Here is a 26,947-nt window from a genome sequence, read left to right on the forward strand (position 1 = left end):
AGACAACCTACGTTAAAGGACCTTATTTATTGGCAGGAAGTAACTTGTAAGGGCCAAAAATATATATACTTGGTTGAATCTTGGACAATAATCAATTGATGTCAATGAAATCACAGCAATCAGAGGTTTTGATCATAGATTCGGAGAAGCACATTTAGCAATCTTGACAAATTGCATGCACTGTCATGAAAGGGCTGAGGGAACATAACACATAACAAGTACAGCACTCACCATCCTCTTCAAACATATTTTACAGAACTAGCCATACAATTGTCTTTATCCAATGTATTGTGTGACTGAGCATTGGGTGGTTATGTTGGTGTGCCACCAAAGGAAACAACTGGTAATTGGTGTTTTTTTTAAGAAGAAATATGCATGGGAATCCAATTTGAGCCAGGACACATATAATTACTTGGTTAAGTTGTGTTCAAGAAACGGTATTAATCCGAGTTGAGTGACATAACGCTAAAAAAGACAAAGTACAGAAGATGTTTCCAAATCCATTATGAATCATGTAGGCTTTACAAAACCCAGAACAATCCCTTAAAGGATTTCTGATGCAGCTGCTGAATAAGAGAGGCTGCATGATGAGCTGTAGACTCTGAGCAGAGTCAGCATGGAGCCTGTAAACGGCTTCTAAAGGCTGCTTAACAGCCACAAAAGGATTATCTGAGGATGATCAAATAAAAGGAATATTTCCACATTCTATTCATGAAAAGCTATATGTCGCTTACTGTAGCCAAGAGTTTATTCACAACGCACCTAAAGAACATGAGTTAATAAGTATGAGGCAGCAAAAAACAAACAAATAAGAAACAATTCAGTTCTAAATGTTGCACAAAGAGCGGAATTACAGGGACATTCCACACAGTCTTTTTTGACACCCTTAAGAACTGAAACAGAACAATCTAATGATATTACATTGCATTTAATGTGCTTCTGAAGCTTGTTTAAGAGGGAATGGACTTAAGGAAGTTGAACGGTGTTTCCATAAGGCAACTAAATTAACAGTATCAATGGCAACTTCTGCTTCCTCTCCACTCAGGACGTCTGAGTGTTGGCATATCTTTTCCATGCGTACGTCTGAAGAAGTTGTCTCTGTGTAAACACGACAGCTCTCTAAAATCCTTGTGGAGTATTCACCAGGCAGACAAGAGCACACTGCGCTAATCAATTAATACATGCAACGTCACACAATATCCGCAAACAAACTGAAATCTGGAGTGCAAACCACACAAAGACAGGATTAGCTCCATTAGTGCAGGATTTTCAGAAGCAATTAACCTGCCGTGAGCAGAGTCCTCTCAGATTCCTTTATGAGGAGGCGAGCGGCAGAGCAGGATGAAGACGGGGGGGGTGTACTTTTGGTAAGCTTTCAATGCTGGGTCAACAGCAACATGTGATTGCTATAGAACGCATAGATGAGGTGATGACCTGTACCCAGTGGGCGGGGGGAGTTTACTGTGCAGCCTCTTCATGTTCATTTCAATGCTTTCTCTTCCTTTAAATCACTACCACTGAGGGTATGTCAACACTAGGTAATGATGTACATCCCAAACGCTTTTCATTCATTGTTAAACTTTCTTCCATCCAACACGGAAATACCAAAACATAAATAGGAAAGTTACATCAGCACCATTGATGTGGCGAGTACAGTTTACCTTCATTCTGTCCAAAGATACTGTATATCTTCCCTTAATTCAAATGTCAATCAAACAAGATGTACATGTTGGTAAGAAGTCCTGAAGGGAGCTAAAACCAACACTGCAGAGGTACTGCCATTCCTGTCATTGGTTGTTAAACTGCAACAATGTTAAAGTACCTTGATTGACCCCCATAAATACCTCGACCAAATAGAGCGGTGCAGTGAGGACGTATTTTTAAGGCAGCCCCAATTTAGCATCGCAAGGGCTCCCTCGAGAAAAAGCCTTGGGATTGTTCCATTGGCTTTCGGAATATTGGAGAAAATAGCAAGATAATCTTCCCATATCAACATTACTTTTAAGATGTTTGAAGCTTAATGCCATTGCCAGAAGTAAAAAGCTACAGTAATGTAAAGCTATACCAATCTACATCACAGTCACATGGCTGAGCGTTCAGTGTTATAACGTTTAGCAATCTTATTTAATCACTTCTTTAAGACACATCAAAGCTTCAAACATTCATGAGTGTGGTATTTACTGACATATATTATGTAGTAGATCAAAACATGAAAGTCTCTTAAGCTTTTGTTAACCACAGACCTTATTTAATCCTTCAACAAATATCATCCAAATACTGTTGACTTTGAGACAAGGGAGCAGGAAGTGGTCAAATGCTTTTTTGTTATTGGCTAAATCAATTAAGAGCAAATCAAATGACGATATAAAAAGTTGAAATCAACATTTTCTTTGGGTCATATCCCATTCCGGACAACAGTGTAATCACTTTTTTAATAGCTTTTTTAGGAGTGAAAAAGTGGACCTTAATCAATTCACATTACTGGATTCTCTTACAGAGGCAACGTCAATTTCCTAAACTGTGGAGAGTACAAACATTGGGGGGCTACTAGCTCTGTTGAACCAATTAACTTTAAAGAACTTTCCTCTGCTTGTGTGTTACCGGCTCCACACTGAGAATAGTTGTTTTCAGTGAGGATGGCCTAATGTGCTGTCTTGTATTAACTGTGTTAACCTGTTATTATTCCCTACATGACTCAAAGTCTAATAGAGCTTATATCACAAGGATGCAGTATTGAATCACATTGAGATCCTTTCTGATGTTACTTGATGCAAAAGGTTGTCTCTATTTGAAGTGTAATTTTCCATGAAGTCAAACAATTCCTAATCACACGAGAATCATCGCTGCCTCAATTTGTTCCAGCCCACCCATCTGTTCCGAGTCTTTACACATGTTAAGATTAATGTTAAAAGTGTTCTACCGAGCTCGGTACTAGTTTAGTATGCATAGAAAATCAAAATGATAAGTTATGTTTGTAATCTGTCTTTCACAATCTTTTGGTAATATTATAACAAAATACATTTGAATCTAAATGCCTGAGATTTTCTAATTGCCACATAGAATTTGATTTGTTGATTGTTGTCAGATTGTAAAGTTTTTCTTTGTGCCAAAACACACTGTCAACGCTAGATTTAAAGAGGCCCTATTATGATGTTTGGGGTTTCCCCTTCCCTGTAGTGTGGTATGTAGGCTTGTGTGCATGTAAATGGTCTGCAAAGGCTCAAATCTCAAAGTTCCTTCCAGAGGGAGTTTCTCTCCCCCTGCCTGCAACACCTCCATTGGACTCCTCCTGCAACATAGTGACATCACAATGTAACACTTGTGCTTCTATTGGCTAGCGCTCCAACACATTGTATGCTACGTGCCGGGAGATCTCTAAGCGGTTGACCAATCACAACAGAGCCGTCCAGCTAACCAATCAGAGCAGACTGGGCTCTGGTTTCAGACAGAGGGTGAAAAGAGGTGCTGCAGCACAGGCAGTATGAGAGAAATAAAGAGCTTTTTGAAAGTTAAAGCACGGAGACATGTCACAGTAGAGGCAGAAAGTACAAGTATGAACCCTGTAATGACACAATAGAGCCCAGTGTACAGTTAGCAGTGTAATAATACATTCTTTCCTAATGTATAAGTAGAGATCTGTTGCTGTTTAAACCAACTTTGCCGATATAGTTTCTCATGAAAGAGCTTTCTGAACATTGAAGCATGGAAACATGTTACAATAGAGGCCTACAATACAAGTATGAACCTGGCAATGAGCACAATATGTCTTCTTTAAGCAACAAATTATGCTTGAGTTTAATATCAAAGTAAACTGAAAATCTTTGTTGAGATAAAACACAACATTTGAAGAAGTCACCTTGGACTGAAGTTTGACTAAATCATGGATGAGTTCAACCAGACTGGCAGAGTTTACAGATTTAAAAGGCTCTTTTTACATTCAGTAAAGTTACTTGAACTATGGCTTCTTAATTATTTTTTTGTTCAAATAGGTTTTAGGAAATGTGCATCTGAAGTATTTGTGGATTTGTTCATTTCCTTTAAGCCCTTTAACATTTCTTTTTGGGTAAATTACTCTACAAACAAAAATGTATTCTTGAAAATCTTTTTGAGTTGAAGTCTTATAGTGGAAGTTTTTTGAAATGTAGATCTCTTTATGTCTCTGCACACTGGACTGCTGCAGGCAGAGTGCAGTCAGTGTTCTCTGTCTTGCTTGTTCTTCTTCTGTCTTTGTCTCTCTTGCCTGCTTTCCATGTGTGTAAGTGCACAGACCGTCAACTGCAGAGGATAACTCATCAGAGTCTTTTGTTGTTAAGTGCAAACCATGAATCCTACAATTTAACTGTGATGATATTCAGAGAAGCCTTGAATAGACGCTTTAGAGCCACTATGAAAGTTATAATAAAGAAAAGCTCCCAGAAGGCATAATGAAGACTTCACACGTTGCTAAAAGGCAAGTGCTTACCTGTGTCAAGCTCCATTGTAAAAGAAAATCCTGAGGAGAATTAATGCTGGCAGACTTCAGCGTTGTTCCTCAGAAGTAACACTTTTCCTACAAATCCCATGAAACTATCCAAGCCGATGCAGCGCTGAGGCTGGGGGGGGGGGGGGTGCGGACACGGGGGTCAGCCACAGGTGGAGGCTTCAGATGTGCAGCAGCGTGATTGATCAGCTCCTCCAGAGCCGCTGATCTCTGAGTGAACAGCCTGCAGTGTGTGAGCAGAGACGCTGCTGCATGATGTCACAGGTGTTGGGTTTCAGAGGAGGCGGGGGGGGGGAACTGTGCTGAGGGTCCACCCAGTGCAGGTAGGACTCCTCCTCATGCCTCACCTGGAGACAGCACCGGAGAGCAGGGGTTGGGGGGTTTGTTTGTTTAGGACCTTGAATGGGTCTCAATGGGCTGAGCTGTTAGCAGCTCAGCCAAACAGGACACCAAACAAAGCTGCTTCATAGAGGTGAGGTTCAAAAATCTGAAATGACAGTTTGTTTTAAGATTATCAAGTATAAGAGCTACTCAATTTCTCTAAAAAAAAAATGTTTAGGAATAAGATGCAATAAATTCTAAAATCTATGAACTTAAATATTTCAAAAAGTGTTTTTGTGGCATGAAAACACACCTCAGTTTAAAAAAAAACATGTTTTTCACCACTCTCAATTCCCATTCAAATGTTTTACTTTCTTTTATTGTTTTATAGGTTTCTATTAATGCCACCAGAATACTTCAAATGAGTTTCCTAAAGATTATGTTTTTTTCAATAAACTTGGCAAACAGCTTTAAATATTCCAATACCCATAGTCCTTGGTCACTACTGCCACAAATAAGAAGTCATTAGGAGGTGAGAATGAGAGCGGAAGTGAATTCAAAATGCATCTTTTATTCACTTGGGAACAAAAGATTGGTCCTTCCAACTGACAATGCTAACAAAGTCGCAAGCTTTAATACATTCTGATGTTTTTGAATGAATGTTTATTTTCTTTTTTGATAACCTTGGGAGTGTCTTATGTTTTGAAATTACATGTCATGCCTACTGGCTTCTATCTGACATCCAACCCTGACCTCATTCTGTACTGCCAGGACTTTTTACTTTATGGACTGGAAAAATGTTGCTAGGAAAATGAATACTGCAAGCCATTAACTTTCCAATCAGGCATTTCAGCAAGGGGGGAGTGTTTATGTCTTTTTGTCTTTACACATCATTTACATAAAGAAAACCTATAAAAGACGATACAATAAAATATATATAAATATAAATGCAAAATCTACACGTTAAGATCTAAGTTCAACATCAAATTCAGCACATACTCATTTTCATTTTCAGGATAGCATGCCAAATTACAATTATTAACTTAGCAATTTATGAACTCCTCAAACCTTTTTTACACTTCACACAGTGTGTTTTTTAATGACTCTCACAACCTTTGATCCACAAATGCAGCAACATCAAAATGTCAAATCCTAAAGGAAAAAGAAAATACACAGTCTGGAGTCAGGGGGGTTTTCTCACAAGAGCAGAGCTGGAAAGCAAAGAACAAAAGGGGCACAGTATGCGCACATATTTTCCTGACAATTAAATGTCCACAGCTTACAAAATAAATGAGCTATAATTACTTCTATTAACTTGGAATGTGAGAGGTGGAGATTCAGATAGGAGCAATACTAAAATAATTTCCTACCACATGTCTTAACCCTTAGATGCATAAGTGGGTCTTTTTTGACCCGGTGAGGTGGTTTTCTTGAAGTATCTTTGTAATGACATTTTTTTTTATCATTTCATATTCCAGCTATTCCTCAAAAAACATGTTTTGGATATCATGCCATTCACATTTTTAATTTACATTTTAAGAAATTGTAGTTTTTGTATTACTACCCCAAGCTTCCATAAGTGGGTCAAAAAATTACCCGCATGTATTTTCTATGGAATCCTATGCGAAAACGTTTTTTTTCAAAATGTAATTTTTTTTCAAAATGTAATTTTTTTTTCTAAAATCATAAATAGTGAAAAATTAAATATAACATATTTCTAGTGTGAACCAAAATATAATTTTCTTAACCAAAAATGGCATAAAAACACATTATTCTAATACGGGTCTTTTTTGACCCACTTATGGAAGAGTGTAGGGTCCAGTCACTCGTGCATCTAAGGTTAACCACAATGTGAGATGGAATCTTGAAAAAGGGAACAATATAAAAGATTAACATGAAAACCATTTGATCGCCATGGAAGTAGACTTGTGTTTGTGAAATATCTTTGTTAATGCATGTTCAGACTGACACTTTTTATTTAATAAGGACTGAAACAATCATATTACTAATGTGATAGTCAAATCATGCACGTGTCTTACTTTAGGTAATTACTTCATACAATATATTATGATCTTATAAATGATGAATGAATTGTGTGTAAATGTTGTGAAACAATGACATATAGTGTGAACTGCAGCTAAGAACTAAGTGAGTCATGTCCTAAGTCAATAGGTTGTATGTTATTAATCATTGAGTGTCAGACTTTGTAAGAGATGATAGCTAATGGCCTGATATCAGTTATTTACTATGTAGCATTGTGTTATCGATGGTAATGTTTTTTCATTAATGTTTATCAACTATTCATATTCTATAAGATAAGATTTCTCAAAACAATACCAGTGGCATTCATATTGATTTAGTTGAAAATAATTTCAGCAATGAGTTCAAACGGGGCATGAGCCACTTCACTCTACAGGTGTTTTATTAATAGGTTTAGCTCTTGTGAAAATAACAGCACTTAATAATGGTTCGGCTTATTTGAAGTTAATATCAGAGGTGGGAAGTAACTAAGTACATTTACTCAATTACAGTAGTTACGTAACATTTGGAGATACTTGTACTTTACTTGAGTATTTATACTTGGTAGCACATGTCTTCCGAGCGTCTTGCTTCAGAAGCGAGGCAAGAATACTTCCTGGCATTCGGAAAACGAAGAGTGGAACAGGCTAGCAAGTGTGCAGGTGTGCGTCATATGAGAGGCCCCGCCTTACATTTTCCGCCACAGATTTGGGGAAATTGGTCCTTGCGCAAAGCATTGTGGGGATTTTAAGACTGGGGATTTTAAGACCGCGGAGTCTACACATGTGCAGCCTCGAAATGTCTCCAAACGAAGTACGCCGGGCTCGGTAGAATTCCAAGTATGCTGGACATTGGAACAGTCCTTCGGCGGCACTCGATGGCGTAGTATGCTTGAAATAGTGGCTCTGGAGCAGCTTTACTCGACATTGAGAAACACCCTGAATGTTTATGTGTATGCTATATTCCCCTTCAGCAGTGGTGGAAGAACTACTGAGATTTTAAAAATGTGTAATAGTACCACTATTAAAAATAGAATATACTATAAGTACTAAAGTTAAAGTACTACATGTGTAATGAACCATTCAGAATCATATACAATTCTAACTACTGATGCATAGATGAGTCTATCACTGCTGATTAAGGCGGAGCTCACTTTTATTACTTTATATACAGCCGCTGGATATCTTAACTTATAGATACATATATGTCAGTGTGTATTTATTAGTTGATTATATTTTGTATTAGCAAATAATCTGAATCTATTAAGTAACTAAAGTTGTAGTGGAGTATAAAGTAACATTTAATTTAAAAAAAAGACTCAGGTAAATTGCAAATACCTTGAAACATTATACTTAACAACACTTGAAGAAATGTACTTAATTACTTTCCACCACTGCTTATTGGTTATTTTTGGATAAAACCATAAGCTTAGTGTTAAAAAATGTACCAGCCTGTGACATGTGACCTTGCTTACTGCATTTCAGCGTCATCCGGGCTTCTTCTGCAATTAAGATGTGTTGCCCCTAGTGATACAGACGGTGGCCATCTAAAATGTATAACTCCAATCTATGGAGCTGAACCTTCTGCAAAAAGTAAAGAATGTCAAACCCTAGCCCTGTCCCTATAAGTTTAACAATAAGAACAATAGTTGTTTAAGAATGGCTCAGGGGGTAAGGTGTTTATCTCTCAGAGGGTCAGTAGTTTGATCCCACACCCCGCAGTCAACACGTCAAAGTGTTCTTTGGCAGGAAACCTAATCCTAAATTGCTCTCCCATGTGTACGGTGTTGCAGTGTATGTAAGTCACTTTGGATAAAAGCTCAAAAACATGTAATGTAATTCATAAGCTTGAACTTTCCCCTTCTAACAGAGGGATTCTACCACAACAGGATTTAGTTAAATACAAACAAGTGAGTCAGTGACTTTATATCAATCTGCAACAAAGAACATCTCTCTCTACCTCCGCCGCTCCGACAGGCGTATCCATTACAATTTAACATCACAGAGCACTTTTTCAAAAGCCTGCCAGCTCATGTTTCTCATAAAGATTTATCATTTCAGTAAAATGAACTCCTGCAATATCACAGGGTCAAAAGACACATCAAACAAGCTGTAGTTCCCCCTAAAAGTGAGCGGCCACCTGGTAGAGGAAGCAGGCTGTAATTCCTTTCCCCTTCATTTGGTTACAAAGGGCCGCTTGGCATCTGTGATTAGTGATGTGAGCTGGCTGCTAATAACCTCCTGAAATATAGACTCGGAAACAAAATGTGTCGGGGCAAAATGCAATAATACTGGACGTGAACTGATTCTCAAATAATTGGTTAGAGAGTCTTGCTACGGTGTCCTTTTTTACTGCAGCAAAGAGCTCTGACCCCCCCCCCCCCCCCCCCTGCTCATAGGAAACTTATAACTGAACGTCAAGAACACACAGACACTCTGAATCATTGACGCTCTCTGAAACTGGGACGTAATTCATGTGATAACGCTGCTTTTCGGCAAAATGTTCATAATGAAACTCCTTAGGAAGTACATTTTTAAAAAGTGTAAAGATCTTTATGTACATTCAAGAAGTGAAAGTAGCAGTTTTGTCTGGGTATACCACTATTGACGATAACAGTAATCTTCAAAAAGGAAATCTTGATATTATGTTTATATTATACATTTGTTATGCTGTACATATATTCCAGCACCTCTTGAATACAAATATGGTAATACACTCCATTCCACCTACACTGGTATTTTGAGAGTATTTCATTTGCACATTAAACACAGATGAATTTGCATGGAAGTGGGGCAATAAGCCTCTGGAGTTCTTCAAACATATGAAAATATAAGGTTCAGTGAGTCTATCATTCAAAATGATCCCTTCACTACCAAAAAGAAATGGAACTAGCAACAACCTTGGTTAGGCTGATAAATCAGACAGGATGGTTTGATATAATGACAGATGTATCAGTAAGTGTATACACTGTGTACAGCAGGATTCTGTATCAACATTGGCTGTGTTTAAAAAAAGTACTTTCACCAGTTTCAGTCTACAGATTAAACGTTTGGCTTTTTACATTTTATTAAACATTTGATGCAATATGACACGCTATATTTCACTCCACTGCATGGTGGGACTGTTGCACCAAGAAAAAGTAAGAAAAAGTAAGAAAGATAAAGTAACATTGTGCTTTGACACAATGTCCTATCCATTATTTTAAAGAGGCCCTGCTATGCTGTTTTTGTTCTGTATTGTGTTATATACGTTTTTGTGCATGTCAATTATCTACAAAGGCTAAAATCCCTGTGTTCTTTTGTAATTCATTTGCCAACTTGTATCTTCTTCTATAGCCACCCACAGATGTACAATAGAGAGCAAATATGCATAGGAATGGTGAATATAGTGTCAATTTGAGTTCATAACAACTTGAAGCACCAGACTGATTGATAGCTTATATTTAGAGGAGAAGCAATGTGTGCAAAACTCTTGAAGGATGTTGTTTTAATTGAACATGATTCAGTGTAGTTCTATGGAGAGGAGAGGGTGACCTTCTGTTATACAATCCAAAGAAAATAAAAGCTCTTAGAAATGAGGTCACCAGCAACCAGCCCCTTCTAATGTGTTTTACCCATCCTGTCTTTCAGGGTTGCCACAGAAGAGGTATACTATGTGCCTTACATTTGTATTCACCACTAATGCTTTCTATTGTTGGCTTGTTCTCATGGTGGCATGGCAGTACTTAATGCAGCCTGTTGAATGGATACTACAGCACAGAGGCACTATTTGCTTACAGGATCTGTATGTATCCACTGTCTGTATTTGTTCAATAATGTAATGTTCAAAGTGATACAGTGGTAAGTATTCACTCATTTTGAACTTGATGTCTGCAACACATTCCAAAAAAGTTGGATCAAGGGCAACAGAAGAATGGGAAAGTTGAGGAATTCTCAAAAAACACATATTTAGAATATTCCACAGCTGAACATGTTAATTGGAAAAAGGTAACTGTCATGCCTGGATATAAAAGAAGCATCCCCGAAAGGCTCAGTCGTTCACAAGCAAGGATGGGGCGAGGTTCACCACTCTGTGAACAACTGCTTTAGCAAATTGTCCAACAGTTTAAGAACAATGTTTAATCAACATACAATTGCAAGGTATTTAGGGATTTCATCATCTACAGTCCATAATACCATCAAAGGCAAGGCCAAAAAACAACATTGAATGAGATTTTGTATACAAAATGTCAGTGTTCGATTTCAGTTTGTAACCTGCTACTCTCCTGCAGCGAGACCAATTCCTCAATCACACACTTTGTGCAATCCACTTCCTGAAAAAAAGACAAATCAAACCCTTGTCTGCTCAAAAATCAGCTTTAGCATAAAACCATATTAGGTGAAAAATGTCATTCCTGTATTCCCCTAATAGTATAGCAACATTTAAACTTTATATGGCCATATATTTTTTAAAGTTCTTATCTGAAATCTTCAACCAGAATGTCTCTTCAAAGACGTGTTCCCTTAACCATCATGGTAAGCATCAGCATCAGCCAATCAGCATCAAGCCTCAATCTGATGTGATCTTTCTGTGCCAGCACAATTAGCTGCTTCTTAAATTGCATTAAATCAAAGCATGTTCAACATGATTGATCAGTACTACTTGTATTGTCAAAATCTTCTCCCTTTGCCTATAACGATCCTTCATTCATCTGTTTAGATATGTAAGCCATTCAGCATACTAATATAGTAATCAGTATGGCCTGGTTTCCTTGGAAGATGAGTTGAGGCACAGACTCGTTTCTAGGAAAGGGTGATGCACCAACTGCCATTACCGTCCATAGAATGCATTAACATTTTCTTTCTAATTACAAATACAGCCTGTGTTCATCGGAAGATAATTAAAGGTCTTTCTAAAGGTTCCCTTCCTCACAATGCTCTGCTGTTTATTCCAGGGAGACTTGACCATTGTCCATTCACACTTCCCCAAAACATTGCTTGTTTGTACAGTAGTTCTATACATACTATTTATATGAAATCACTATTCCGCTTTTACACATGTTTCTGTGCCTTTGATTAAGGTTTAAGTGACGCTGTGGACTGTAGTCAAGGAAAAACCACAAAGGCCAAAATAGTGAACTTTGTTTCTGACAATAACTGTAAAAAAATTCAGTGAAAAATAGCAGGAAGAAAACTCTGTTTGGTCTTTAAGGCATGTTAAATTGGACATTAGCACTATTCCCTTCCATGCCTCTGCATTGTGAAAGTCCAAATAACCCCCTAAAAGGGATCTTTAAAAAATATTCCGTCATGATAGTTGCTGGAAAATGTATAATCCTGTGTCATGGTAATATAAACCGGTGCAGTTTTTGCTACTGATATCCTTAAAAGTCCTGGGTCAACAACCAAAGCCAAACTTTCTGGATTATATTTCATTGTCTCACAGCAATAAACTGAAAGAAATTCCACTTGTTTCGGTTGAATAATCCATTTTGACAGTCTAGTTTTATTTGACAGAACACCTCCAAGCTGGGGATTATTGTTGATATACTCCTATCACTAACAAAAACATTGGTATAAGACGATTCTGCGACTAAATTACGTTCAATTAAATGTCTTCAAAATGTAATCTGCCTGCAATAACTGTGCATGGCAACTACGCCTCTACGTTTCACCACTATTCCACAGAACCTGAGAGTGACTTAGGTGATCAACAATTCTGTCATGGAAAGCAGTGCATGGTGGAACCAAGGGCAAGGATACACTACAAAGAAAGACTTAAATATACCTTTCATTTCAGGTAAATAGGCCAGAGCAAGGCTAAACTGACCAGAACTTTCCAAGGGACGACATACAAGTATCTAACAAGGACTTAAATACAATCAAAACCAACCGCATTGACAAGACGCAGCTTTAGAAGGGCAAAAACACACAGGGTAGCAGGTGAGAAGAATCAGGGCGGGGCAGACAATCACACACGGGGGAAAACACAGATATAGGAGGTATAAACAGAACAGACAGCACGAGAAGAAAACTCAGGAAACACAAATACATATCATGACACGTTCTTTGGCAACCATTTTGATAAGTTATTGCTTATAGAACTTGGTGGTCAACCATCCAAGTTTAAGGTTTACTTTCAACATATAAATACCTAGATTTTAACCCAAGCCCTATCGCTAGAGAAACCATTGAAACCGAACAATTCTGCAAGATTCTGGGCTACGTTCAGTGACAGAATTTGTATATATATGTGTAATATCAAACCTAAAATAGTATCTTTCCACAATGGACATCTGCCCGTAGAAAATATGTAACGTTCAATCTGAAGAACTGTCAAAAACTTTATTCGAGGATCCAGTATTTCTTTTTTCAACAAATAAGACAATCTGATATTCAGCATCTCTGTGCTCGATGTGTGTCATCTGTACAAATATAATATTTAGAACATAGACATGTCAGCACATGTGAGGGATGCTGAGGGAACCACAGGATGAGATGACGATGAGCTTAATGAGAGTCTTGATGGGTAGGGAAGAAGCGGCAGCACGGCGATGTGCTTCAGCGCTAATGCTCACAATCTAAGCACATAACCTGCCACATGACTGACCCAGCGGGCTGCCAGATAATTCTTCTCACACAGTCAGAAGCACTCCTAACATCCACAGGAATCTGAATGTGTTCATCAGTGGCTCCCCTCTACACAACGCGCCTGATGAACTGTGCTGATCATGTTTTATCGCGCTTCATAACACCCACTGGTCCAGGGATGTGCCTTCCCAGGGGGCCAGAATAATGATGTGATAACAACCCACATGTCTGTAAGAGCTGATGCTGCAGGTAGGCTAAGTCACACTGAGATACACATTTTACACACACCTGCTTTGGCGATCTGCCCAACCATGAGAGGGGCTGTTTATTCAGCAGCAAAATGAGATCTAATGACAAGAGCAGCTGCACGAGTAAAGCTTGTTCCAGAGGATGTGCTGTACTAATGATTGATGATTATTAACAATTTGATCATCTCTACTTGGGGGGTACTGCAGACCAACTTCTATCTTGGAAATATCAAATTCAGTAACTCGAAAAAGTACAAAACTTAGAATCCATTTTCACCATTCATTAGGTCTTTTGGGTGACTAGTAACATCTTTTTTTTTACATCTTTGATTTTTAGTGTTTTATGGTCTAGCAATACTAGATGGTACACGTTTGTGTGCATCACTTCAAAGTCGAAACTGCTCCACCAATTGAAAACCAACCCTTTGAGAACTCTATGAATCTACATACCATAAAACATATTGAGGCATTGTCTCTGAACCAAACCGTGTCCTGGGGGGTAAACTACGAAGCCAGTTCAACAGAGTCAGTGTGTTTGACTCAGCCGGCTCAACATTACATTGCATTTAGCTGACGCTTTTATCCAAAGCGACTTACAATAAGTGCGTTCGAACAAAAAGATACAAACTTGAAGAAAACAGAATCATATAAGTACATCAGGTTTCAAAGAGCTAAAACATTTCAAGTGCTACTCAACTGGCTTTAGATAAGCCAGTCCTTTATTAGTATATAAGTGCTTTGTTAGTAATTCTATCGCTCGAAGTGGAGTCGAAAGAGATGAGTTTTCAGTCTGCGCCGGAAGATGTGCAAGCTATCTGCTGTCCTGATTTCAATGGGGAGCTCATTCCACCATCTTGGAGCCAGGATAGCAAACCCACGTGTTTTTGCTGATGGGAACTTGGGTCCCCCTCGCAGTGAGGGTGCAGCGAGTCGTTTGGCTGATGCAGAGCGGAGTGCACGTGCTGGGGTGTACAGTTTAACCATGTCCTGGATGTAGGAAGGGCCAGATCCATTCGCAGCATGGTACGCAAGTACTATTGTCTTGAAGTGGATTCTAGCAGTTACCGGAAGCCAGTGAAGGGAGTGGAGGAGCGGCGTGGTGTGGGAAAATTTAGGAAGGTTGAAGACCAGACAAGCCGCTGCATTCTGGATGAGCTGCAGAGTTCGGATGGCACATGCAGGTAGACCAGCCAGGAGGGAGTTGCAGTAGTCTAGGCGTGAGATGACGAGAGCCTGGGGCAGAACCTGCGTCGCTTTCTGGGTCAGCTGGGGACGTATCCTCCTGATGTTGTAAAGCGTGTATCTGCAGCAACGGGTTGTAGCAGCGATGTTTGCAGTGAAGGACAGGTTGTTATCTAGGGTCACACCCAGATTCCTTGCAGTCTGAGTCGGGGAAACAACAGAGGTGCCGATGTTGATTGTTAGGTCAAGAGTGGGACAATCTTTTCCCGGAAGGAAAAGCAGTTCAGTCTTGTCAAGGTTGAGCTTGAGGTGGTGAGCAGACATCCACTGAGAGATGTCTGCTAGACAAGCAGAGATGCGTGCGACGACCTGGGTCTCTGAGCGGGGAAAGGACAGAATTAATTGGGTGTCGTCAGCGTAGCAGTGGTATGAAAAACCATGCGGGCTAATGACAGATCCGAGCGAGTTTGTGTATAGGGAGAAGAGGAGGGGACCAAGAACAGAGCCCTGAGGGACCCCTGTAGTTAATTGACAAGGGTCGGACTCGGACTCTCTCCAAGTTACCCTGTAGGTACGGTTTTTGAGGTATGAGGTGAGGAGGGAAAGTGCAGGGCCTGAAACTCCAAGTTCTTGGAGAGTGCGAAGGAGGATCTGATGATTCACCGTGTCGAATGCAGCAGACAGGTCCAACAGGATGATGACAGAGGAGAGGGAGGCTGCTTTGGCAGTGTGCAGTTCCTCAGTGACAGCTAGGAGGGCAGTTTCTGTTTAGTGACCTGCCTTGAAACCAGACTGGTGCGTATCCAGAAGGTTGTTCTGATGGAGATAACCTTTCAAGTGTTTTAGACAGGAACGGGAGGAGAGAGACAGGCCTGTAGTTTATAACATCGGACGGGTTGAGAGTAGGTTTCTTTAGGAGAGGGTTTACTCTTGCCTCCTTGAGACTGTTTGGAAAGTGACCAGAAGTTAGAGAAGTGTTGATTAAATGGGAGAGAAACGGTAGAATATCAGGAGCGATAGTCTGAAGGAGGTTTGAAGGGATAGGGTCCAGAGGACAGGTGGTAGGGCGGGCAGAGGTAATGAGGGTAAGAATCTCACTTGGAGAGAGAGGGGAGAAGGAGGTTAGTGTGTGGGTAAAGGTGGGTCTGGTGACCCAGTGGTGAGTAAAGGTGAGTCAGAAAAAGAAGAGCGAATATCATCAACCTTTTTTTCAAAGTGGTTAACAAAGTCGCTTGACAGAAGGGAGGAGGGGGAAGGGGCTTTGGGGGGGTCCAAGAGGGTGAAGAAGATGGAAAATAGTATTTTGGGATTGGAATAGGAAGATTGGATTTTACGGCCCGTCCACACAGCGGCGTGCGTTGACGCTTCTCCATTCACTTTGAATGGGGTGACGTCATTTTTCGCCGAACTGCATTGCGGGAAGCGACGTGGAGCGTTGCTGGCGTGGCTCGCTGCAAAAGTTGAGCAATGTTCAACTTTTGAAGCCTCGGCAGAAGCGTCAGCCAATCGAATAATATGCCAGTACAAGCTCTAGCCAATCAAACCGCTGCTTGTGTGTCAGGGGCGGGAGATTCATGTGATTGGTTGTTGGTCGAGTTTCAGACACGCCCGCCGGCAAGCGTCAACGCACGCCACTGTGTGGACGGGCCGTTATTTTGAAAGAAAGTGCTTTTTGCCTGAGAGATCGAAGCAGAGAAAGAGGAGAGCCTGATAGGTTAGGAGGTCGTCATGGTGTTTGGAATTCCACCGTTTCCGCTCTGCTGCCCGAAGGATGGTTCTATTAGCACGCAGTGCGTCATTTAGCCAGGGAGCAGGAGGGGACTGACGAGCCTGCCGAAATGTGAGAGGACAGAGAGAGTCCAGAGAGGATGAGAGAGTAGAGAGGAGAGTTTCTGCAGGGAACCCATACAAAGGGGGTTTATCAACTGTCATGTCAAATAGACTCTCATCCTCAGGCTATTTGCGAGTTTACATAAAAAGCGGTGATTGGTGACTCATTTGACGCTTATTTCTGTCTTATAAGAATATAAAAATGATTACAGCACAGAGCTACCTGTTGCTGCAAACAAGAGAGGGATGCTCGTGGAATTTTACTGATTCTTTAAATTCATAAATAATTAAATATTAAATATTGAAGATTATAATGTCTACGTCATGCAAATGCCACAGAGTGCAGTTTCAATATGTATGATGTCAGTTTACTGTTTTGTACATTTTTCCTAAAAAACCCTCTCTTTCAAGATACTACCTCATAACAACCAGCACTGTATGTACGTGATTTGCACCATAATGTACCTACTTGGACTTGCACTTCTAAATACATAATTATCCAAATCTGTATGGCAATAAACACTTTCATTATTATTGCTACTTTAATGTTTTAGATCTTATAAATGTGGTTTTCATTTAGCTTTTCTTTTAATTTCTATTATGTGTAACCTTTCTTATTATGCGTTCCACCCTTTTTATTGCTTAGTTTTTCTGCTAAAAATGTCCGGGATCAATCCAGTGTTATCTTATCCATCTTATTTTATCCTCTGTATATACTATGTGACACGATAAGGAGGATGGCAGCACCACGTGATTTACCTTAATTGAGCATAACCCTTCAATTTGCTAAAATGTAGTCTAAAAGTAAATGCACATGAGCTAATCCCAGTTTATATCCTGTTTTCAGATGATATTGTACAGTATATGAAGTAAGGACAGCCTGTGTTTGATTGATTAATTGGACCTCCCCCCGAGCTGAATGGTTGAGACAAAGATAAGAACAGAGAGAACCCAGACAGGTCATTGTCCCGGTGTTGGTCCTGTCCGCTCCTGTGATCATTCAACAACGATGTGTCTAACAAGGGACCGGCTGAGAGCAGAAAGGTCTGAGGAGAGAGCAGCCGGGAGGCCGACACCTGTCAAATTAATGTCCTCCGCTATACGAGCCGCTCAATAAACCCTCACAACAGCACCTGATGAGGGATGTGTTCCTGCGGCTCCATCCTTATCCAGCCCCCCAAAAAAAAAACGTGTTATTGCTGCAATGTGACAATGCTCAGCCCTCCCTTTGCCAAGCTTACCTTATCACAAACATGTCATATTTTTGATTTAGTGAATTTATATTGGCTTTAATTAGTTAACTTCCCATCTGGGATACTACTATTTCTTCATTACTTTTATTTTTCCATTTAGTTTTATAAAGATGTTTCTAAATTGCATGTTTACTGACTTAATTAAAGTGCTTGCCTATTAAATAATATGTAAGGGTAACCTTTTTTTGTGGCATTTATCTGCACTGTTCCTGTAGTGACTTCAGGAAACAAACAAAATAAAAATTAGATGATAAACCAGTATTATTATTATTATTATTAGTCTGGTTAGGTGTTCCAAAAGCTTTCTAATAAGTCCCACATTTTGACATGTTATGTTTAAAATGACAAAATCTACCGTTTGCTTGGCTGAAAATGACAGCCATCTGTCTGGTCTCAATTTAGAAAATTCAAGTGGCAAACAGGTTTTTTTAATAAATTCCCCCAGAAGGGTAAACATGAAAATGTTGATGCTTGTATCCACTTTTGAAAGATTGTTACAGCTATCTGCAGCACTACTGTCTCCTTTGCCGCTACAATGTTAATGTCCCCGCAGGGGGAAGAATTAAGAATTTCTGATTCTGATATTCGCGGAAAAGCAACTGGGAGACTGTCGTGGCATGTTTCCGGGATGCTCTGGGCATTAAAATGCAACACATTTTGTAGCATTCATGATGTTTCCATATTATGACTTCAAACTCATGAACACACTGAAGTTTGTACTACTTCCCAACTGAGAAATTGGGACATCCGGGGAGAATGCACAATTGGCCTTGGCGGATGTGCTCTATAAGTGCTATTCTATTGTGACATATGTTGCATTGTATGTGGTTCCCTTGTTTTGTGCTTGTGTGTGTGCCTGTGGAATTAATGAGCACCAAGATGAGGTGTGTGTGTGTGCGTGTGCGTGTGCGTGTGCGTGTGCGTGTGTGTGCGTGTGTGTGTGTGTGTGTGTGTGTGTGTGTGTGTGTGTGTGTGTGTGTGTGTGTGTGTGAGGATGCTGTCCCTAGGTGCTGTCATGGAAGTGCAGAGTCAGCTGTAATAGTCGACCGTATCACTCCTCACAGCTCCGTGCACCCTTTCCTCCTGGGACGAAAGCTGCCATATCTGCATACATTACATCCACCCAAAGCAGTGCCGTGCTTCCTTGTTTTTTATCTTTCTCACCAATAACTGTTTCTCTTCTTCTGCTGCTCCTCACATCATGTCACCTGTCTGAACACAGTGTCAGCAACACAATGTATTTATATTATCATCCAAACACAATATGAATGGTTTGTAAATTATATTTGGTGATACTATATGTTCAATAGCATGTGTCAAGAGTAAATAGTCCTCACAGGGTGTTTCCCTTTGTTACATCCACCATGTCTTGGTCCGTTTTTCTGTCAGCGGGATTAAAGAAAAACTAATTTTATTACACTTGGTTGACCAATCACCAAGCCGACAAGCTAACCAATCAGAGCAGACTGGGCTCTGGTTTCAGACAGAGGGTGAAAAGAGGTGCAGTATGAGAAAAATAAAGAACTTTTTGAACACTAAAGCTGTAAAGGTCCCAGTAGAAAGACAACATACAAACATGAACCTGAAAATGAGCAAAAAAGGGCCCCTTTAAGAAGTCAAGATCCAACCAATAGAAAGTGTTGACCAGCAATGTTAGCAATGGAAAATAATACCTTTTTATTTTAATATGAACTTAAGTTTCATTATAGCAAAGTAAAATAAAATAAAAAAACATGATATTTGATATTTTAGATATGTATCTTGAGTAACTCTCTGCCATGCCATGAAGTGAGCCAGTTGCTATTAGCCAGCACTCAGCATTTGCTTCTGCTCATGACTTCAGGTGTTTAGGTGTTGTAATCGCTAGAGCACATTTATATTCATGTATGCAGCTTTGCTAACACAGAGGTCCTCTGGGTGCACGACAGAGGAGGCTCTCCGGGTGTGATGCAGACCAGCAGCATCTCTCAAAAGCTGCAGATGCAAAGGTTGTTTGCCCACATGCCATTAACCGGCACACTTCAACCAGCAATATCTGTCAAGAGCTCCTCTCAATTCCAGAGCAACGGCAAATAGGGTCTATTTTGATCATGCTAAGCTGGAAAAAAACAGTGAGAAAGATTTCATATTGTTTCAGCTCTGTTACAACCACTGACCACTAACTTGATTTGATAAGAAATTGAAAATGCAGGCCCCTAAGACTGAGTAGGAAAAACACATTACACAGTGTTTATGGGTTAATCAATGAACTCTGATAAATGTTTAATGAGGAAGACAAATAGACAACATTTCCCAGCCACTAGCAATAACCACTCCTTCTTAAAGGAAGGTTAATTATAGCGTCTATTACTTGAGAACAAGAAGCTTGAACATTGTGTGCTGCAATCATGAGGGGAGGTGTGTCCCTGTACAGCTGCTTTGATCGTTCCCCCGATGTCTGCATTTACACTTTTCAGTCTTTGCCTCTTTGGGTAATACATTTGTCTTCACACATAATCAACTGAGGTCAGCCAAAAGATAACTTACGTGGCGTTTTAGTGCCTTCTAAAATAAAAAAAAGTCACTGTTCTGATTTCTGACTACCTCCGATCCAGGCGTCATGAAACAAACTGAAATAATCAACATAAACTGTATCTATTCAAAAAGTAAAGAAAAAAACTGATCAAAAGACTTCTTCCAATATCACCTTTGTCTATATGTTTTTACTCTATATGGGCCTACATGTCATATCCTGCCTCAACACAGTCACAGCGCATACTAAAAGGACAGTTGCATGTTAAACCCAGGTTAATATACAAATCAAATAATAAGGCAAATATATTTAAAAGCTTTTGTACATATGACTTGCACATACATACCTGGAATAGCACTTTCACACTCAAATGTACGTATATATATATTTAACATATTCTTAATGATTCATAGCTTTAAATGTGTTGACAATTTTTCAATGTGTTATTTTAATTATCCTTGGACTCTTATATGTCCTATCCTGTGTTTCATTGCTGTTGCTGCTACATGTATGCCATCTACATTTCCCCAGGGAATTAGTAAAGGTTCATCTTACCTTATCTTATATACTACGCAGTCTTCACAATAGGACATGAAGACTGATATCTGAATGTCTCTGACTGTTGACCTTGAATTGTACTTGAATGCTTCTGTTTGACATGAAGCCTGGAGGCAGGGCCGGACTGGGACAATAAGTCAGGCCGGGAATTATACACCCAGCCAGGCCACTACCAGTTTTTTGTGGCATTTTGCTGGATTTATTTGTCAATATTTACAGCGTTGCTGCCCATAGTGATAGCCCTCTAAATCTACTACCAAAAAATAAACATATGGAGATGGGTTACTATTTAAAAAAAATTGCAAATCTATTTAGGAACCTATTCATGTGAACATATTTTAAGTGGGGGTGGACCTCAAATCCTATAGGGGGGTCCGGGGGCATTCTCCCCCGGTAAACATATTTTTTAAATGTTGGACTTAAATGCATCAATCTGGTGCATTTTGAGGGGGAAATAAAGAGAGAGACTACACCGATATGAAACAGAACTGTATACATTTAAATAATCATAAAATCATAAGAACATGGCCATAACCAATAACATACCTTATCCAATATGAAAAAACATTGAAACTTGTTTATTTATTTGTTTTTGGTTCATTTATATTTGTGAGTGTGTCTGTGCTCCTGAACCAGCCTCTCCTGTCTCCCTCCTCTCCCCCTGCTCCTCTTTGAGGCAGCAGCAAAGACTAGTTTTAGCTCTCAACAAGTTTTTAAACTTTATCTTACATTTTTTCACCTAGTTAACGTTTTTTTATTATTATTCATCTATATTTTACTAATCACTCCCCCCTCAAATGGAAATAGGTGTTTACATGAATGGTGACCAAACCGTGAGACCCACTGAGAACTAAGTTAACTATCTAAACACTCAGCAGAGTCCTTTACCTCACCTGAGCTGTAGTTATCAGTCTCTCAGTCTGACAGGAGAGGACTCTCCTCCACCTTGTTGTTGAAACATTTCCTTATATCCGTTAGCGCAGCTAGCTAGCACCAGATGCTAACAACAACAATAGCCTACACGTAACCGGTGCGCGCGCTTTCTCTCTCTCGCTCGCGCCACACATAGACACACCCTCCCGAGCTTGAATGACACACAGAGACCAATCGAGGGCATTAGTGTATGGTCTGTATGAAAGTGGCCATGTCGGCAGGCCACATCATGTAGACAGCCAGTCACCCTCTGTGAGGCAGAGTCAGACCCACATTTGCGCAGCGTTGCGTTCACAATACGTACATAAAAAAAATCCTCAGGCCAGCAGGCCAGGCCATCGGGAAACCTCCCGGTGCTCCCGATGGCCAGTCCGGGCCTGCCTGGAGGTGAACTGGCATTTCCTCAGTGGCCACTAATGCGGCTATCACACCAGCGCTTTTCCCTTTCTAGCTCCGAGCGGGAGCTTTTCTGGTTCAGCTCCGGTTTCCCTTTTCTGCTCCCGCTCTGTTCACACCGCCCAGAGCTGCTGCTGCTGTGTCATGACGTCACCGTTTACGTGCCTGCTTCATAAAATCCAAACCGCGCGGAAATCCCTCACATCGACAACAACAACAATGGCCGATTGTATTGAAGCGCTGTTCGCTTTGGTTATCCTCTTACGAAACGAAATGGAAGGCATCGGACGACTTTACAAGGGACGACTTTACTTGGAACTTTACAAACATCACATGCGAAATGCAAGACTTCTTTGTGGTCTTCAGCATCTACTTCAACCCGCCTCGACGTAAGAGAGACGTAAGCGACGCCGCCTCTTAGCTCCGAAGCTCTTGCCTCTAGACCAGAGGTCGCGTTAGCCGAATATTTTCCGTCTATGACGGATTTTTTTTAACAACGACGGACAAATCTGAAAGCAGTCCGTCATTTTGACAGATTAGAACAAACTCGGAACAGCGCCAAAGTTTCCCCGCAGCGAGGCTGCTTATGGGTGTTATCTGTTATGCCGTGTTATGCATGCCCTCCAAAAAGGAAATTATACCGTTTCCAAACTTAACTGTGCCGTACAAATCATTGAAATGTCTGTGAGTTTTGGCTTTACGCTGTGCACGCTCCCGCGAGGTGCAGCAGCCATGCATAACACGGCGCATGTGTCCCTCCCCCCCCCTCGTTGACAGTTCACGAGCATGCTTCTCCTCCCCCCCCCCCCCCCCCTCATCAGAGTTGTGTAAAGGCCGACGGGTAATTCTGGATTTTGAAGGAAGTTTTACGATCCTGTCCGTCAAAATGACGGGCAGCGAAAAAGTATAGCGCAACCTCTGCTCTAGACCGACAATTTTTTGGAGCTGGAAGTGAACCGGATTCCGGAGCTAAGAGGCTGGTGTGAACAGGAAAAAACGGTACTTTTCAGGCTCCAGCTCCGAGCCGGAGCTGAAAACGCGTTGGTGTGAAAGGGGCATAAGTGGACAATGCAGTAAACTGTGGCTGCAGCATTTAGCCACCCGGAGACACATTTTCTTCAGTCAGGCCAACCCAGTCTCACAAAAAAACGTGTAATAACTACGTTGGTACAAAAACGCCTCTGAAATTGTAAGATCCCTACGTTTTTTTTCACCATTCATTTCCAATGGCTGGCATCTATGTCACGTGATCTTCAAATTTCTCCCTGCAGAAAAAAAAAACATGGCCGAACTTCGTTTTATTCTCGGTGTAAAATGCCTATTTTAAGGTTAGTTTGGCCATTAAAATGCGTTTTGATGTCATTTGATGCGAGAAATATGAGTTGTTATTTCAGATTATGTGTGCAGTGGATGCCCATGATCTTTAGTTTGCTAGTTATTACGAAGATTACTTCAGGAAATTGTGTCGATACAACGTTTTCATTGTCACCAAGGTGGTTGCTAGGGATGCTGCTATCGATATTATTTCTGTTATGTTGTGTAACTGTTTAATGGTGTTATCTTTATTGCTACCCCCTTCCCCGTCAATGTATAGTGTTGGTCCACAGCGCAAATGTATTAGTTTAACAAAATCCGCATCTAAAATTGTGGCATAGATAGGCTACTACGTTATTTTCCCCTGTGCAATTCCAGTCTCACATCTCACATCACATCGTCATAAACAAATACCGGAAACAGACCGAAAACACTTTATTCCGAGTGTGCTTGCTTTTCTCTTTGAAAGTCATCACATAACGGCATTGTAATACACGGGGGGTTTTTTCTGCAGGGAGAAATGTGAAGATCACGTGACATAAACGCCAGCCATTGGAATGAATGGTGAAAAAAAACGTAGGGATTTTACAATTTCAGAGGCGTTTTTGTAGAAATACTACGTCCTACGTTGTGGACCAACGTAGTTATTACACGTTTTTTTATGAGACTGGGTTGGTCAGGCAGAGGGTAAACCAGGCTGTAATGATTACTTTGTCATTTACACAAGATACAAATAAATAAAACCGTTTTCATTTCTATGTTCTATCTATTCTATCTAAAGGTAAAAAACCACATCAACATACTATTTTCTTAGATTACATGCTTATATTATTGCTCTCTGCAGATCCTCTCCTTATCATTGTTGTGTAGTTAAGGCCGACACTTCCTCTGGTTCCCACACGTTCTTACTGAGCTGGTGGGCTAAGGGTGGAGGCTAGCGCTGTGTGATTATGGCAAAAATCATAATCACGATTATTTGGGTCAATAATTGATATCACGATTATTTTGACGATTATTCATTGACCATTTATTGAACTTTAAAACAAATAATATTTTACCAATAAACAAGATCAACAAATATGTTGGAGCACACTTCCAAAACCATACTAAACATATATTATTAATATGATAAATACAAATAAATTAGACCAAAATAAATGAAATCAAACATGTTGTTGTGACGACCCCTGCCTTGTTATCTCTGGTGTGTGTATGTTCCTTTAAGGTTTTCCCTTTGGTCTATCAGCTGGGATTGAGGACACCTGGCGGCTGGAGCTAGCCGGATAAAGGACCAGGCCGGATCTCGCTCTCGCTCTCTCTCTGGCAGGAGGACGCAGTGCGAAGAGCAGCCACGACCAGCTGACCTCTTCTTTCGTTGTTTGTTTCGCCTGTTTGTGTCCTTCAGCAGCAGTGAATAAACTCTTGTTTCCTATTCACGCCCTCGTGTTCTGTCGCGCGTTTGTTGTGGCTGAGAGCCAAGCCATGACAGCTGGGGGCTCGTCCACTTCTTTTTATCTGTGATACAGCAACGGATAGGTGAGATTTGTGTGGGTTGGTTGGTACGTTGCATGTGGAGCAGTGCGGAACTGCTCCACAGTTTTCCCTGGCAGGTTAAGCGGCGGTTCCCTTGGGATCGTTGAGCGGGGTGTGTAGTGTTGCGGATAAAGTGGTTGAAGCCTTGGCTTGAGAGCATGACCGTGGTCTCAGTAGTGTTGCTAGTTTGCTAGTCGCTTTGCTGGATTAGCGGTCTCCAGTGCATAAATACCCACCACAAGTAACTGCATGAAGACTAGGGAGGAGATTAGTCAGTGGGATGGTGAGCTAGTGGGGAAACTCCAATCAAAAAATTAGTGTTCCACTTTGGACGCATAATAAACGTGGTGGTATCTGTCCGGTTGGTTTTTGTTTTTGTTCTCTTCTTTCGGTTTAAAGGTCCGGTGTTGTGTTCCGGTGAGGGGTCGGTGTAAATTAAGATGGCTGACGTAGAGGCATTTATTGAAGCTCCGTCTCAGGAGTCTCTTGCCACTTTCTCAAGAGAGCAGCTGCTCTTAATTGCTGAGTATTTCTCTGTTTCTATTGTCGGTGATAGAAGGGTGAAAGACAACATAAAAGACTCTATAGTGTCGACATTAAGTGAGACAGGAGTGTTTGCTGCAAAGGAAGAGGGGGTTTTGTTAAAACCTCTTTTTCAGGCTAGTTCACTGTCCTTTGAGCAGCAGAAGGAGATGTTATTGTTGCAGCTGAGTCATGACAAAATGAGGTATGAGATGGAGTGTGAAAAGGAAATTGCAGTGGAGCGGATGCGGCAGGAGACTGAGAGAGCCAAACTGGATATGGAAGGACAACGTCTTTCTATGGTCAGAGATGGTGCAGTGTTGGGTGAGTGGCACGGTGAACAGGTGCCCAGGTCTCCTCATCGGTTTGATGCTAACAACTTGCGCTTGTTACCGCAATTTAATGAAAGTGATCCTGACACTTTTTTTTTGCTTTTTGATCGTGTCGCTAGGGCTAGAGATTGGCCTGATGCGGACTGCGCTCTGATGCTTCAGTGTGTTCTCACAGGGAGAGCGCAGTCAGCATATTCCTCCTTATGTCTTGAGGATAGCTCTAGCTATAGACGACCCCTGCCTTGTTATCTCTGGTGTGTGTATGTTCCTTTAAGGTTTTCCCTTTGGTCTATCAGCTGGGATTGAGGACACCTGGCGGCTGGAGCTAGCCGGATAAAGGACCGGGCCGGATCTCGCTCTCGCTCTCTCTCTGGCAGGAGGACACAGCGCGAAGAGCAGCACGACCAGCTGACCTCTTGTTTCGTTGTTTGTTTCGCCTGTTTGTGTTCTTCAGCAGCAGTGAATAAACTCTTGTTTCCTATTCACGCCCTCGTTTTCTGTCGCACGTTTGTTGTGGCTGAGAGCCATGACAGCGTGCACTGTCACAACCTACTGAAAACTCCTTAACATATAGCCAACATTTTGGTAAAACATATTCAACATATTCCACTCAGTTAAACGTTGAAGGCTGGCCAACCGTCATGGTCCAGAAATAACAGGAAATAAATGTTGAACTACAATTTAAGACCAAATAAAAATGTTTTGGCCACCATGGCAAATGCTGGTAGGGCTGCTCATGTCATCTCTTAAAGATTTTTTGCAAGAAACACCAGGCTGTTTACATGGTCTGGTTTCAGAGATGAGCGCAGGCAGGTGACAATATTGCCACCTGTACTGAAGACCCTCAGCCACGCCCCGACACAGGGGTGACGCCGGCCAATCACAAAGCTTTGATGCATTCAAGTGCATTATTCTGGCACAGGAAGATTATGTTACAGGACATTA

At 40.8% G+C, this 26,947-nt stretch overlaps 1 protein-coding gene across 22 annotated transcripts in view; it reads right to left on the reverse strand.

Annotated features, from left to right (window-relative positions):
- Positions 1-26,947, reverse strand: part of ptprfa (protein tyrosine phosphatase receptor type Fa) — a 315,231-nt gene that overhangs the window by 246,030 nt on the left and 42,254 nt on the right. For 17 of the 22 annotated variants that reach the window (XM_034237425.1, XM_034237424.1, XM_034237422.1 and 14 more), the window contains exon 1: positions 4,463-4,615. The exons of the other annotated variants lie outside the window; for them this stretch is intronic. The gene's annotated coding sequence lies outside the window, so the exon portion shown is untranslated. Of the gene's footprint in view, positions 1-4,462; positions 4,616-26,947 lie in introns of those variants that run through there. 22 annotated transcript variants of the gene reach the window in all.

The sequence above is a fragment of the Gymnodraco acuticeps genome, unplaced genomic scaffold (genome assembly GCF_902827175.1).
Source record: "Gymnodraco acuticeps unplaced genomic scaffold, fGymAcu1.1, whole genome shotgun sequence".
Classification (NCBI taxonomy): Eukaryota; Metazoa; Chordata; class Actinopteri; order Perciformes; family Bathydraconidae; genus Gymnodraco; species Gymnodraco acuticeps.